Raw genomic sequence first — 15,045 nt, 5'->3', positions numbered from 1 at the left:
TGTTTACTCTAGTGGGTCCTTTTAGAGCAGCGTTAAGACCTGATAAGCATTAGTACAAATGCAACATTACAATGTGTATGTTATGTTCATTTTAGAAAGTTCCGTTAGCGGACTTTCTGGTAATGCTGCTCTTTTACAGGTCTGGTGCAAGGTCAGTGTAGAACGGTTTTCATAGATGTTTCATAGATGTTTTATCTCACTTGCCCTCCCACTACAATCATTATCAATAGGATTGTCTTCTCCTTATATTTTATTTATTCTGAGGTCCACCCTATGGCAGCCCTTAGTTACTTAGTTGTGCAGCCATTTGTAGTCCCAGTAGTTGGGGTGTGATCATTGATTTGCAAATTGGCTGTAATGTCAGCCATTTCTAAAAGTCTCACATAACATGTCCCCAGTCTCTGACTGTCTTCTACTGTTTTTAGCCTCAATAACAATACCTGTCTGCAGTCTGATTATCTTCTCTAGTATGTTTGTAGTCTATGACAGGCTTCTGTAATGTTACATATGTTGGATAACCTCTACTCTAAGCAACAGAGTTAATAAGACTTTGAAGTAGAAATGATTACCTATCTCATCACCAGAGGAAAAAAAGTAATTCATTTGCACCTGCTAAAAAATGTAAATAGCTTTGGGTGGTCTGCTTCATTAAGAAAATATGGCTCCTTGAAGGTTAAAGCAGAGCTCCAAATGCAAGACATCTAGCCAGGCACCATTGTAATTCATAAAAACAATTCTAAATATACGAAATAAAAACTTTTACATCTATTGGTTATAGTATTGAAGCTTCCGATGTTGCCTTGCAGTCTCTGTATTCCTAGAGTGGCAGCTTGCGAGAGGAGCCTTACATTATAGCCTTGTGATTTATTTACAGCTCACACATCAGCTCTTGACATTTTTTACATTCAAAGAGGACACGTTTGTCACCCAGCAGACATACTGTATCATTATTATTACTAGATTTTCATGTGAAGACACCATATCCATTTTCAACACAAGAGACAAAAAAGAATATGTATGTTAAATAGTCGCCAGAATGGGAAAGCAAGTGGAGCATTTATTGCCTGACTTTAGTTATATTATACATTATTGGTTATTTTTCAGTATTAATAGTAGTGCCTGTACAATTTATAGTATGCCTATGGTGAGGTCATAGTATTTTAATAAACAAGCTTTAAATAAGGCCACACTGACCTCTGTAGCTGCAGGTATTGTGCACTAATTCTAATTTAACAGCAGAAACACTGAATCCTTTCTCTCAGCTGTTCAGCTCACTCAGCTCAGCCCCCTGCTCTGTATTTGCATTAGATATGGGAGTACTGCTGATTCACAGCTGGGAGCTGTGGCGGCCCATCCATTAGGGCCACACGGGCACTGCCCCCATCTATGTGTCTGGCCCCCTAATCTACATGCAGGGGGCCATATGCATGGATTCCAATGGGGAAGGTGTTTTTTCTTTAAGCACGTGATTTCAGCCAGAGGCTATAACAGTCTTCAAAAAAAGGGTGGGCTCGGGGTGCAGAACACTGCACTCGGATCACACCCAGTTGTGTCACCATAGCAAATTAATATTTGCTATTATCACACTGATTCTCCTCCCATACAATCAGCAAGCTGGTCGCGAGACCCGTTTCCCGATTGGCCAAAAGGAGAAGCCACCCTATTGGCCTTTGAGGAGGAAGATGAAGGAGGAGGGAGGAGAGGAACGGCTGAGGAGACGCATGGGAAGCCCAACCGATGGAGAAGGCTGAGGGGGGAAGCAACCGCCACCGACTTCACCTGTCAGCACAGGGTGAATGAGGTGGCGACTGGGGGGTGGGTATGGTTAGCTGTGCGGGCTGGAGCGATGGTGGGTCCATAGTCAGGTCCATCCGCCGCTCCCCCCATGACAGATGGAACACCAGCCGCCATTGGGTTTGAGTTTGAGTTTGAGAGGAGAGAGTGGAGGTCTGCTGCCTTGGGTATTAACACCAACTGGAGAACACAGATGAGTGTGTTGTTGTTGTGTCAGAGGTGAGCAGGTCTTTCACCTGGTGGTAGATGAGCAATTGTCACAACGAATTGGAGAGATCATTCACACACAGAGCACTGTTGGGTGCTGGACTGTTTTTCAGCTTTAATCTTGGAGTCATTTATAATTTCTGCACAGACTTTATATATGGCTTTTAATATTGTTTTTTAATATTGGTGTTGCGCTTCATGGTAATTGGTCATAATTTATAAAACTTCACAATTTTTTTAAATGTACAGCGGCCCCTTGGCTGCATTGGCTGTTTTCTGGAAAAGGTAAGCTTAGCCTTCTCCACCCCTAGACATAAACAGAGAAGAATTAAAAGGTAACAAATAAAAGTTGGGGGAAGGGGGTTTAAAAAACACAGTGTTAGGAGAATAACTGTAGTGAGTGGAGACCAATGGCTGAAAACAACAGGCTAAGCACAGTTCTCTGTTCTTAAGAGGTTGAACTGCTAGACAGATGATCGGTGTTGGAGTCACAAGCCAAGGTCGGTGCAAGAGAAGAGTTTCATAGTCGGGGGTCACAAGCCAAGGTCGTGCAAGAGAACAGTTTCGTAGTTGCGGTCACAAGCCAAGGTCAGTGCAGGAGAAGAGTTTCGTGGTCGGGGGTCACAAGCCAAGGTCCATTCCAAGTACCACTAGAGGTAGCTTGAAATAGCGGGTAGGATAATGTGTGGCGTACAATATTCTGTCAAACAGGAAGTGCAGAGACATGGCATAAATCAGGAAGTTCATGAGAGGAGCAAAGAGTCCAAGGTCCAGCATAAGTCAAGGCACAACGCAGGGTTGTCCAGTGGATCAGAGAGGAAGCTGTCCAGCATCTCCAGTAGCTCAGTGAGACGAGTTAATTGCCAGATACAGCAAAGAGCCCTAGTTCAAGTCCAGGCCTTGACATACAGGGATAAGAAGATCTTGGCCTGGACAAACAGAATGAGGAATTAAATCAATAATGCTTAAAGACGAATTACAGGTAAATAAAAACTTTTTTAAAAATCTGCTGCTACAAATAATTTAATCTCAGGGATATACCACCTCCTGGATGGCTAACTGTTATTTACAATTTAATTGAAGTTGGGAGGTAAAGCTGTTGCTATACATTAGGCACATCAAAAGGAGACTTGCAGCTCTCCTGCACACAAGCTGTCCTGTCATTTCTCCACCCCTCATTTAGTTTTGTTCAGTAACAGACCACTTTGCATTATGTGAACCCATTCACAAATAAAAAGCATTTAGTGTATGGACAGGGGAGTGGAGGGGCAGGCAGGACAGCTTGATGTAGGAGAGCCTTTAGTCGGCTCTTGGTCTGGAGCACCAATGTATAGGGATACATTCCAGCTTCAATAAAATTGTACATTGTAAAGCAAAGGCAGCAATCCAGGAGGTGGCATACACCTCCTGAGATTTAACTACATATAACTAATGTAACTCCTGAGGAAGTCAACACAGGTCTACGAAATGCATAGAGAATTCCAACTCCCAACCTTATATCTACAAGAATAGTGGCATACGAGTAAATGTAATATGTCATATCTTTTAGTAACACAGTAATATAAGCTCTCGCATTTCGGTGTTGTTGCTGAAGTCAATTTGACTAAATGTATGAATGTTTGTGGGGGGCTAGTACCACTTCAGCTTGTCATAGTTACTGGATAAATTGGGTAGTAGAAAAATGTATAATCTTGCAATGATTTTGCAGTTGTAATTGTATAATTTTTTTTTTTACCAGTGAAAATAATTGGGGGTTTTGTTACACATATGGAAAGTTGGTACCTGTAAAATCCTAAGGGGTGTCCTAGGAATACATTCCTATGTGTATGTTTTATATAAGTTTGGGATGTAGGTTCATTGAATGAATTGTGCGGATAGATGGCCCACATGCTGTCAAACTAATAATATATGCAAATATTGTTCCTGTTGTTCTTCTGCAAAGGAGATTATATGTATGTGAAAAGTGGGGGGTTCAGGATTTCCATAGATCATTTTCTCCAGTTAATGCACCTTGTGCAGGTCATTTGAGATCTTGCCGATCCAGAAATACAGCACTTGAATAATTAATGATTGTGGCTGATAGACAATGCTGGCATGCTGATGTCTGCACCAGTAGAAGTGAAGATATGCTCCAGCATATAGCCATAATATTACATTACAATGTATTGAAGAAACAGTAATTTTCTCATACTGAAGCACTGGTATAGCAGGAATCAGCAGTTATTTTCCATGAAGATTTAAGAGGCTGCCAAGAACTCAGAATATTACAAAATAGCATGCAGTGAAGACAAGCACAATCTTGAACCACACAGTTCGGTTTGGAGACATATAACGACAAACTGAATAAGAGTCCACAGAAGCTCTTCATTATGTTAGTTTATCATGGGATTGAGGGTCATCTGATTGACTGTGGGTCACTGATCTTTCATGTTTCTCTTAAACTGCGCTAGTAATTGTTTTGTCTGTGCAATAATCATTTGGAACAGTGCCCTACAGTGGCTTTACTAATCCCTGCAATATACTTCCTCATTACCCTTTGATTTATAGCTAATAACCTGTTTGAAGATTACAGACAATTTATATAATACATTCATCACCAAATAAAGAAACCTTTGTTCCCAAGAGCAAACTAATATGTGATACAGCACCAAACTTTACTGTGATATTTTTACAAGATTTGAGGGGATCACTGACGTGAAGAAGCATAGGGGGCTTCCTTTGCCAACCTTTCCTTTTCACAATGCCAGGTCCCTGGCTGTCAAGGTGATCCAGCAGCTTCACTAACCTGAAACACATGCAAATCAGTAGTCCTGTTTTGACTTATTTATTTACTTTACTGAGATGATCGTTGCTGATCTTATTGACCTACATGTTTATTCTATGTCAATGAGGTCAGTATTTCTGCAGGTCCTGACCTAGTGTGAAGAACAGGTGCACAACTATTGGGGTTTGCAAGAGCTAACTCAAGAAGAACTTGGCTGGGCAGTAGGGTGGCGGGAGAACATCAGGATATCTCCTAAGCAATGCTCTTTCAGCAGAACTAAGCCTCCCCACTGTATCATCAGCTCCTCAGGCTCTCTCCTTCCAGTTTTTGCAGCTCTCCATACAGACACCTGTCAGTGTGCCTCATGCTGACAAAGGAGGCATTAAGGGCCAGATATTAACAACCAAAGGGCCAGATGTGGCCCTGGAGCTGCAATTTTGCAATTTTCTGTGTTTTACATCCTCTGTATTTATACACATGCTAACATCTCAAGCTCTCTCTCCTTCCAGTCACAGTGCTTTTTAGAGGTTATTTGAGAGGCAGTGGAGAGTTATTATATCGCCTCCTCACCTCCTGATTTAACCCTATAAAGCTGCACTACCACGCTGCAACTATGTGCATTGTATGTGGTTGCAGTGCGGCCCTATTGAGCTCACTAGGCAAGTTTGACAAGCGGTGCCGCTTGTCAAACTCTGCAGCCCAAACTAAAGATGCTGCAGCCGCACGTACACAGCCCCATCAGGCTGTTATTTTACAGTTTGGGTGGGCAACAAGGAGCAGTAAAACGGCAGCTCAGCCGCATACTTTTATCACCCCCAACCGCCTGTCTGAAGGAGACCTATTTCATAAACAGTTGTACCTATTATTCCTAGTGACGGCTCGCCACAAGTCCAAAATTATTATTGAACAGAATTAAGTTTGGCCCTCCATGACAGTCCCGGTTTCTCATGGGGCCCAATGGGAAAATCAATTGTCTATCCATTATGTAGGGGCTCTTTAGGCCCCTTGCACACTGGGGCATTTTTCATGCGGTACATCGCTAAAAATAGCGCTGCTATACCGCATGAAAAATCATGCCCTGTAGTGTTCAATGTGAAAGCCCGAAGGCTTTCACATTGAAGCGGTGCGCTAGCAGGAGCGCACCAAAAGTCCTGCTAGCCGCATCTTTACCGCGGTATAGGAGCGGTGTGTTCACCGCTCCTATACCGCGCCTTCCCATTGAAATCAATGGGAAAGCGCGGTAATACCGCAGTAAAACCTCACCACTAGCGCCCAAATATCGCGGTAAATACGACGGTATAGTCGCGCTGCACGCCTGTGTGAAAGCGGCTGCACGCCTCAGTGTGAAAGCAGCCTTATGGATCTAAAATGGTTCTTATAATCAAAGAGGTTTTGCTGTTTGTCAGTGCTAATCCTCTAAGAAATTAATTGCACACTAGGAGAGTCGCCCCTGTTCAATGACTATAACCCTCCAGGCACCTTGGAGGGAGTTTTCAGCAATATTTCACATAAAAATAATAGTTAGCACAAGGGAGTTTTTTCTTGCAAAACAGATCCATGGCTTATTCCAAGCAGAGAACACTATAGACATTATCATTATCACTGTTAGCAGCAAAGAAAGATTACTTCATCTAGTAAGGCAACATTTCAGATCACATAATTATCCTTTATCAAGCCAGGGGTCTCTGACTACAAATAGTCCCTCACATTTATATACAAAAACACTAAAATCCACTATCCAATTGCCAACCATCACTTGGCAATCAACCTGACTATATCTAAAGTTGGCTGCACACCAGTTTGATTTTCTTTGATTTGATCTGTTGGATCAGCAAAATTTACCATTTACTGGTTAAAGCCAACTGTACCAAAAACACCTGGAAAAAAGTATGTGTAAACTTTTTTGTTAAAGATGTAGCTAATCCTAATCTACCGTCTTTCATCACGATCCTTAAATATAGAGCAGGGTCAGCTTCACATTGTTGTCAATCTCAAGGTATCTTATTTACCCGCTCCTCTGTTTTAACCACATTTTAGTTATGTAGCATGTTTTCTTAGATTAATAAACTCCCAACGGCTCACTGACTTTGGCTACTGTAATGTTTCCTTTTCATGATTCGTCCACATTTGGAACACTGTTTTCAATGTGAATTGCTTTATTGCTCTCAATAATATATTTGAACAGAAAAAAATAAAAACAAATTGTGCACATTTAGAAGATATTTACAGTACCTATAGGTAAGTCTTATTATAGGTTTACCTACAGGTGCAAGGCAGAGATTAAAGTTTACAACTAGAGTTGAGCGGACACCTGGATGTTTGGGTTCGACCGAACTTCGGAAAAAAGTCCGGGTTCAGGACCCGTACTTGACCCAAACTTGACCCTGAACCCGAACCCCATTGAAGTCAATGGGGACCCGAACTTTTGACTACTAAAATGTCTCTAAAAAACTAATGGAAAGGGCTAGAGGGCTGAAAATGGCAGTAAAATGCCCGTAAGAGCAAGGCAAGTACTCTGCAAATGTGGATCGGGAAATAACTTAAAATAACATAAAAAATAAATAAAATAATCTTGACCTAGGAGGACAAGGTCCATAAGGAGTAGGAGGTTGAGGTGGCAGTGGATGTGGCGGTGTAGGTGGAAGCGACGGTGGTGTTTTTAATTAATTAATTTTTTTAATTAGGGTACACCCCAAAAGAGTGAGAAAGATCTAGGGTTGCCATCTCATCCTTTTAAACCCGAACACATAGTAATTACACAGGTTCTGGGGCTAATTTAATGTCGATAAGGCACCAAGTGAGTTTAATTAGCACCTTAATCAGCCAGAGAACCTGTGTAATTAATATGTTTTCGCTTTTAAAGGGATGAGGTGGCAACCCTAGAAAGATCAGGAATACAAGAATGGCTGGGTAAGACCGGTATACATGTCTATTTTGCACAAGGTACGGACAAGACCTGTGGGATCCATGCCTGGTTCATTTTAATGAACGTGAGCTTGTCCACATTGGCTCTGGACAGGCGGCTGCGCTTGTCTGTGATAACGCCCCCTGCCGTGCTAAATACACGTTCAGATAATACACTGGCTGCAGGGCAGGCCAGCACCTCCAAGGCGTAAAGGGCAAGCTCAGGCCATGTGCCCAATTTGGAGACCCAGAAGTTTAAGGGGGCAGACCCATCATTCAGTACGTGTAGGCGTGTGCACAGATACTGCTCCACCATGTTGGTGAAATGCTGCCTCCTGCTAAAACGTTCCATATCAGCTGGTGGTGCTGGTTGTTGTGGCGTGCTGACAAAGCTTTTTCACATTTCGGCCATGCTAACCCTGCCTTCTGAGGTGCTGGCGGTGCCCCGGCTGCGTTGGCGACCTCTTCTTCCTCCTCTGCCTTCGCCTTGTGCTTCCACTGTGCCCCCGCTGTCAGGTGGGAATTCCAACAGCAGCGCATCTACCAGCGTGTGCTTGTACTCGCGCATCTTGCGATCACGCTCCAGTGAGGGAATTAAGGATGGTACATTGTCCTTGTAACAGGGATCCAGCAGCGTGGCCCCCCAGTAATCGCACAGTCTGGCCAGCATGTGTAAGGTGGAGTTCCACCTTGTTGGCAAGTCACATATGAGGCGGTGAGCGGGAAGGCCGAAGTTACGCTGCAGGGCTGACAGGCGAGCAGCAGTAGGGTGAGAACGCCGAAAGTGCGCACAGACGGCCCACACTTTCTTCAGCAGCTGTGGCATATCGGGGTAAGTTTTAAGGAACCTCTGCACCACCAAATTCAGCACATGCGCCAGGCAAGGGATGTGCGTCAAACCGGCTAGGCCCAGAGCTGCTACGAGATTTCACCCATTATCGCACACCACCAGGCCCGGCTTGAGGCTCACAGATGCAAACCACTCATCGGTCTGTTGTTCCATGTCCCTCCACAACTCCTGCGCGGTGTGGGGTTTTTCCCCCAAACAGGAAAGTTTTAAAACTGCCTGCTGGCGTTTACCCATGGCTGTGCTGAAGTTGGTGGTGAATGTGTTACGCTGACTGGATGAGGAGGCGGTAGAGGATGAGGAAGCGGAGTAGGAGGAGTTAGCAACAGGAGGCAAACTGAAGCGCCCTTCAATCCTCGGTGGTGGAAGGACATGCGCCAAACTGCTATCCGCCTCAGGCCCAGCCACCACTACATTTACCCAGTGCGCTGTTAGGGAGATCTAACGTCCCTGACCGTGCTTCCTGGTCCACGTATCCGTAGTTAGGTGGACCTTGCCACAGATGGCATTGCGCAGAGCACACCTGATTTTGTCCCCCACTTGGTTGTGCAGGAAAGGGATGGCTGGAAAAGTAGTGGCGGCTGGGCACGACATACTGTGGGACAGCCAATGCTTTTAAAACTCTGCGTCTTCACCAGACGGAATGACAGCATTTCAAAGGCCAGGAAATTTTAAATGCTCGCATTCAGGGTCAGGGATCGCGGGTGGGTAGGGGGGTACTTCCTCTTCCGCTCCAGTGTTTGGGAGATAGAGAGCTAAATGCTTCCATGGGACATTGTGGAGATGTTTGGTGACCCAGGTGGTAGTGTTGCTTGCCGGTCCTCTAATTGCGGGGTGGCAGGTGGCACTGTCACTACAGAGGTGGATGAAGAGGCCGAGAGGCCCGAGACTGAAGCAGAAGAGGAAGCAGGAGGAGCCAGAGACCTTTATTGGTTTTTGAGGTGTTTACTCCACTGCAGCTCGTGCTTTGCACTTAGATGCCTGGTCATGCAGGTTGTGCTCAGGTTGAGAACGTTTATGCCTCGCTTCAGGCTCTAATAGCACAGCGTGCAAACCACTCGTATCTTGTCATCAGCACATTGTGTGAAGAACTGCCACGCTAGGGAACTCCTTGGACCTGGCTTTGGTGTGCTCGGTCCCTTGTTGCGTTGGGCAGTAGCAGGCGTACTGTCTAGGGGATGGACACTCCGCTTTGGCACCCTGCTCCCTCTTCTGCTGTTCTGGTGGCTCTGTGCGACCACCGCCTCTTCCTCCGAACTACATGGGTCACCTGCATGAGGTTGATTCCATGTGGGGTCGAGGACCTCATCGTCCACCACATCATCTTCCACCCAGTCTTCACCACTGCCCTCCTTGTCGGTCTGCACAATTGCGAAAGCAGCAGCAGTTGGCAACTGTGTTTCTTCATCATCCGAGACGTGCTGTGATGGTCCCCCATGTACTCATCTTGAAACATAAGTGGTTGGGCATCGGTGCACTCAATCTCTTCCACTTCTGGGGCAGGGCTAGGTGGGTGGCCCTGGGAAACCATGCTAACAGAGTCATCAAAAAGCAGAAGAGACTGCTGCATTATTTGGGGCTCAGACTGCTTGGCTGATTTGCAAGGGGGTGAGGTGAAAGACTGATGGACATCGGCTGCAGGTGCCAACTCTGATCTTTCAGCACAAGACTGGTTGGGAAACAATGTGAAGGAACTGGAGGCACTGTCAGCAACCCAATCTACTATCGCCTGTTCTGCTCCTGGCCTCAACATTCGTAGAGCCGGATTAGGCCCCACCAAATACCGCTGCAGGCTCTGTCGCCTACTCGCACCTGAGGAAGGTGTTTCACTTGTGCGTGTAGCTGGCACATATCGACCACGTCCTCTCCCTGTAACAGGAGCTCCACCAGCAGCACCACGACCGCGGCCACGTCCCTTATTTGACGTTCTCCTCATATTTCTCAAATGTAGAATCTTGCCCTAAATGGGTGTTTTTTGAATAGAACAATAGAAGAACAGTAGCTAAAGTGTTTATCTCACACGTACAGATATGAAGGAAATGCACCAAAAAAAAAAATATTTGCCCCAAAAAATTTTTTTTTTTAATAGCACAATAGAAAACAGTATGTACAGTGTGTATCTCACACGTACAGATATGCAGGCAAGACTGCAAACACTGGAGGAAAAACTGTAAAATATATTTTTTTTGCCCTAAATGGGTGTTTTTTGAATAGAACAATAGAAGAACACTAGCTAAAGTGTTTATCTCACACGTACATATATGGAGGAAACACTGCAAACACTGGAGGAAACACTGCAATTTTTTTCCCTAAATGGATGTTTTTTGAATAGCACAATAGAAGAAAAGTATATAAATGGTGTATCTCACAGTAACATATGCAGTGCTGGTCTAATATGATTTCTGAAGCAGGACTGACTCCTATATATTCCTCTCCCTATAAGCACAACCAGGAACCTTTCCCTAAAGTATCTAATGCAGAGTATCTCACAGGAACATATGCAGTGCTGGTGCAATATGATTTGTGAAGCAGGACTGACTCCTATATATTTCTCTCCCTATAAGCACAATCAGGAACCTTTCCCTAAAGTATCTAATGCAGAGTATCTCACAGGAACATATGCAGTGCTGGTGCAATATGCAGAGTATCTCACAGGAACATATGCAGTGCTGGTGCAATATGCAGAGTATCTCACAGGAACATATGCAGTGCTGGTGTAATATGCAGAGTATCTCACAGGAACATATGCAGTGCTGGTGCAATTTGATTTGTGAAGCAGGACTGACTCCTATATATTTCTCTCCCTATAAGCACAATCGGGAACCTTTCCCTAAAGTATCTAATGCAGAGTATCTCACAGGAACATATGCAGCGCTGGTGTAATATAATTTCTGAAGCAGGACTGACTCCTATAAATTTCTCTCCCTATAAGCACAATCAGGAACCTTTCCCTAAAGTATCTAATGCAGAGTATCTCACAGGAACATATGCAGCGCTGGTGTAATATGATTTCTGTAGCAGGACAGTCTGACTCCTATCGAATTCTCTCCCTCAGATCAGCAGCAGCCTTTCCCTACCCTATCTAAAGCAGAGTGACAAGCTGTGCTATGTCCCTCTAGCTTATATAGAGTCTGGGTCACATGCTGGGTCACATGCTGCACTGGCCAATCACAGCCATGCCATTAGTTGGCATGGCTGTGGTGGCTTCTAGGTCACAGGAGTAAAACAAATGGTGATTGGCTGCCCTGCAGCGCGCCATTACATTGCCGAACACCGGACCCGAACCCGAACTTACAGCAAATTGTACCAAAAACCCAAAAGTCCAGTACGAACCCGAACTTTACAGTTCGGGTTCGCTCAACCCTATTTACAACTACTTTAATGTAAAGGCCAACCTGTAATAAATTGAAGTTAATGTTTAGGCTGACCATCACATTGCAAACACATTAGAAACTGTTGCTAATCTAACTCATCAGACCTAAGGAAAATCTTAATGTGAGTGCTCCGCTTTAGATTTCATTAGGGAGGTTTCCGAGATTCCTTGAAACGAAAGGCAATGAAAAGTGTTAGTACTGAACCTAGCAATCAACCAAAGGTACGTTTTAATTTTCTTACATGATAGATGGCAATGTCTGCGCAGATGGCCAGCCTTCAAAGATTTAATATCACTATAGGGAAAACATTAAAACTACTGAATACAATTACATAGTGTACCACATATTGTGAGTATCAGAGCTCCATATTATGTTTGGGCCACAGGCTTTTATACTTGTTCTGAACACACTGCTACATGCACACACCTGATACACACTACAAAGTAAACAGGTTTCATGAAGGTTTCTGTGGAGCTGTTTCATTCCTAGATAGACAAGTAATCCAGTAAAGATACTGTTTTAGAAAAGGAAACTATACAAATTAACAAAAAGAAAAGATTTCATTATTCAACAACATGTGATAATTAGATATAGCAAAATAAGCCCATACATGAGACAATGTAGCTAGTTTACACCAAATTAAAGTTTCCCTCTTTGCTTCATTGAAAGACATTTCACTAAACCAAAAGGGAAATTACTTTTGGTTTGTAGTGAGCATAAGCAAACATGAAAAGCAAAAACGAAATCCTACTCATCAAAGCCCTAACTAAACAGAAGATAACCCTGACTCACTTCCAGAAACACAAATTCAGACAAATGGAAAAATGTAGCAGTTTTACACTCAGCAAAATATCAAGCACCCCACAGCCCAGGTACTTTTTTAACTTTGTAATGCACAGTGCTTAACTGGAATGAGGGGGTGTGGTGTTCCCCAAAGCATACACTCTGATAAATTCTCTCAATTTAAAGTACATCTGCCATGAGAGAATAATGTGGGCTGGCCTTTAAGCCTAGATACCAAGACCAAATTGAACAATGTCAGTATGTGTTGGTTAACTCGCCTATAACTGTAATAGAGAGACAATCTGCTTGGGTTCCACTTGCAGGCAGTTGTTGAATCAATTTTTCATCTATAATGCAGACAAAAAACATTACCGAGAGTTGGGAAAATGGAGATCCCGACTATAACACAGGTTTAACAAAAAGGTCATGGTACTTAAATAAAGGAAAGTTGTACCACTGTCCTACACGCCCTAGATTTCTAACTATCTAGGGGGAATCAAAATGATCCACTATGGTCACTTTGACCAGTTTTAATCTTTTTTATGGCGATCCAACCTGTGAAGAGGAATTGGCCTTGGCCCAACTTCAACCCATCATGCAACCTCTTCCCCTTATTTTTTTTAAATTTCTTCTTCTTTCTATTTCTCCGTTTTTTTTATTTTTCTCTGTTAACATTTTTGCACTGATGATAATTGCACTTTAAAGAGAGACCCCCTCACGAGGTTATCAATGTTTATCAGCATTTTCCTCCTTGTACAATGTATTTCCTTAGTGTTGGATCTCCCTTTCCTTTATCCACCTTAGGAAAACCTGATGATGTGTCAATTGTGCTGTAAGCTTTTACATTATTGACTGTCGGTCTCCATGTTGTTGTACACTTGGGCGAGTTTCCAATTTACCTTGAGAACAGTCTGTGTACACCTTGTGCTTTACATCTACATATGTATTATCCAATGTGCTCAATAAACACTTATTGACAATTCACAAACCCAAATTTTATTCAAGTCAATTGGGGACAAATCTGTACAATATATTGAATTCTGTTAATTCTCAAGCCTAATAGGTAAAATGTTGTCATAAAAGTGAATGGGGATCTGAGCACCGCCATGGGTAACATTTAACAAAGCAAAAAAAAAATTTTAATTACCCTACTGCGGGGAGAGGGTCTCTTTATTTCCATTTTGAAGGCAATATGGAAAAAACACCAAGTATATACTTGAAAAAATCTGTATGTGCTTTTATGGAACGTGATTTTCATGAAGATTAATAACACCATATTCTGACAACACATTTTTGAATGTGTAATTGGATTTTTACTTTTACAATTAGCTTGGTTTAAATAATGCAGCTGCACCCAATCTGTCTATCATTTCAACATGAAAACAGGCTTTGTATGTGGTTACATGCATTAAATGCTAATTGACCTGAATTGACCAGTGGAAGTAACAGCCAATCAGATCTAAAGGCTATATGAAAGTTTACTTTCTCTCTAAAAAATAAAGCTAAAGGTAAAAAAGACAAGTTGGATTGTATTAGAAGTGTGTTAAAACAAACAAGAAAACTCTGGAAAACTATTTTTCCACATTCCTGGAACTCCTTCCATCCCTGTATCCCCAGTTATTCACAAATAATACAAATATTTTAGGTATGTGTTTGAAAGAAATTGGCTAGAGTGAGGACAGTATGCAGGTACTTGAATATAGCAAATACAGATAGACAAGGCAAGATTTATATGGCAATCAGGGCTTTTTTCAGGGGGAACTTGGGGGAACTCAGTTCCACCACCTCTGGATCAGACCCTTTGGTGCCTGCTCACCACAATCACTTGTAAACACAGAAGTCTGGTTTATTTGATTTATTTATTTTCATGCAAGCAGGGTTTGCTTTAAGTTTTATTGTGAATGGTACAGGCACCAATTCCTACAGAATTCAAGTTTCAGATCCATGCTGTAACTCTATTAGCAAATTCTTCATGCTTTTCCACCTGGTGGGGAGCTATTCAAAGACCTCTGGATTCCATAATGGGGATATAAACCCAAAAGCAAAAATTTAATATATTACAGATTACTCTCCCTTGTTCAGATGGCCATATTTTTCTTCTTTTTTTCTTTTTTTTTGCTTAATTTTTACATGGTAATCCTACAAACAACACTCTTCTTGCCCCTGGTTGGCTACGTCACTCCTCCACTGTATCTACAGTGGGAGCCATGGTTGCTACTCTAGGCTGCTCTCCTGACATCGAATTCATGCGTGTCTTGATCTCTTTATCACCATTACAGGGAGGGCAGGGCAATTGGGATATTACAGAAGATAGCTTGGAAGCAAGGTATTGTTCAGTGCATCTCACAGGAAATTACATGGGAAGACAGGAA

The 15,045-nt window shown here is 43.0% G+C and overlaps 1 protein-coding gene across 1 annotated transcript in view; it reads left to right on the top strand.

The window, feature by feature from the left end:
• The window catches only part of SLC24A3 (solute carrier family 24 member 3), a 486,107-nt gene that overhangs the window by 79,896 nt on the left and 391,166 nt on the right, over positions 1–15,045 (top strand). The window lies entirely within an intron of this gene.

The sequence above is a fragment of the Rana temporaria genome, chromosome 4 (assembly GCF_905171775.1).
Source record: "Rana temporaria chromosome 4, aRanTem1.1, whole genome shotgun sequence".
Classification (NCBI taxonomy): Eukaryota; Metazoa; Chordata; class Amphibia; order Anura; family Ranidae; genus Rana; species Rana temporaria.
Note: the sequence above shows the minus strand (reverse complement) of the source record. Positions and strands in the feature narration are given on the sequence as shown.